The following is a 1,104-nucleotide window of genomic DNA, read 5'->3' on the forward strand; positions in this document are numbered from 1 at the left end:
AATTAATTTGGAAAACATTTGGACTTTATGATGTGTATTGATATAATTTGGATTAATTGGTATGATATGTTTAATCTGGTAAATGGAAACTTAATAAAAATTATTGGAAAAGAGCACAAGAGGCTAGACTCATTTTGAACTTTAGCATGAAAAATCCCTGTGACAAGTCCTGCTGCCAAATGTTACATTAAAGAGATGGACTGCAGGTAGGGCATCCTTGAGTTTTGTGATACCAGCCTCAGGTGACAAGGTGGCTGTAAATTTCTAGGCAGGAAGCAGTTACTTATATGAGACTAAGTCCTCATATAATTCCTAGGGGTCTTAAAGTTTCCCCATAAACCCCAGCTGCCAATGAACAAAAGTTCGGCTCAGTACTGTCCCCAAGTTCCCAAATACAGGCTAAGGAGTAAATGCTACACAAATCTGGAGTGGCATCCCTAAGATGGTTAGATGGCTCCTTCTATACCTCTTTCCAGCAACCCCTGCAGCTAAGCTGGTGACAAACATATTGCTCTGCTTTCCTTTGGACCACATCAGTGAGGCTGAGATAGAATCATAGAATAGAATCATAGAATCATAGAGTTGGAAGAGACCACAAGAGCCATCGAGTCCAACCCCCTGCCAAGCAGGAAACACCATCAGAGCACTCCTGACAAGATGGAGGTCTTGTCTCGGCGGTCCAGGACTTCCACATGCATCGCCCAGGCTTGCGCCCCAGAGAGATCACTTTGGTTTGACTTCATCCCCGGAGGTGCACTCCTTTGTCTCTCAAGACAGATGCCAACAATTCTGCTTAGGACAAACATTTTATATATAACACTCTGAGATTAGGCCAAATGTAACATACTATATCGGCAGACCGGTTCCAACGCACAATCACAAATAAGGAATCCTTTTCAGAATTATGTGCATTCTACAGCCCTAAACGAGGCACCCAAAAGTTGGATGAGAGGTATATTATTATTATTATTATTATTATTATTCCATTTAATGTTATACATTCACATCGTCATTATCCACTATACTGCCCTGGCTCTTTAGAGCCTGTCAATTTCTTTTCTTCCCGCCTCATGGCTTTCGAAATTAACCTTTATATCACTTCTG

Source organism: Podarcis liolepis, assembly GCF_965112155.1.
Source record: "Podarcis liolepis genome assembly, chromosome: 7".
NCBI lineage: Eukaryota > Metazoa > Chordata > Lepidosauria > Squamata > Lacertidae > Podarcis > Podarcis liolepis.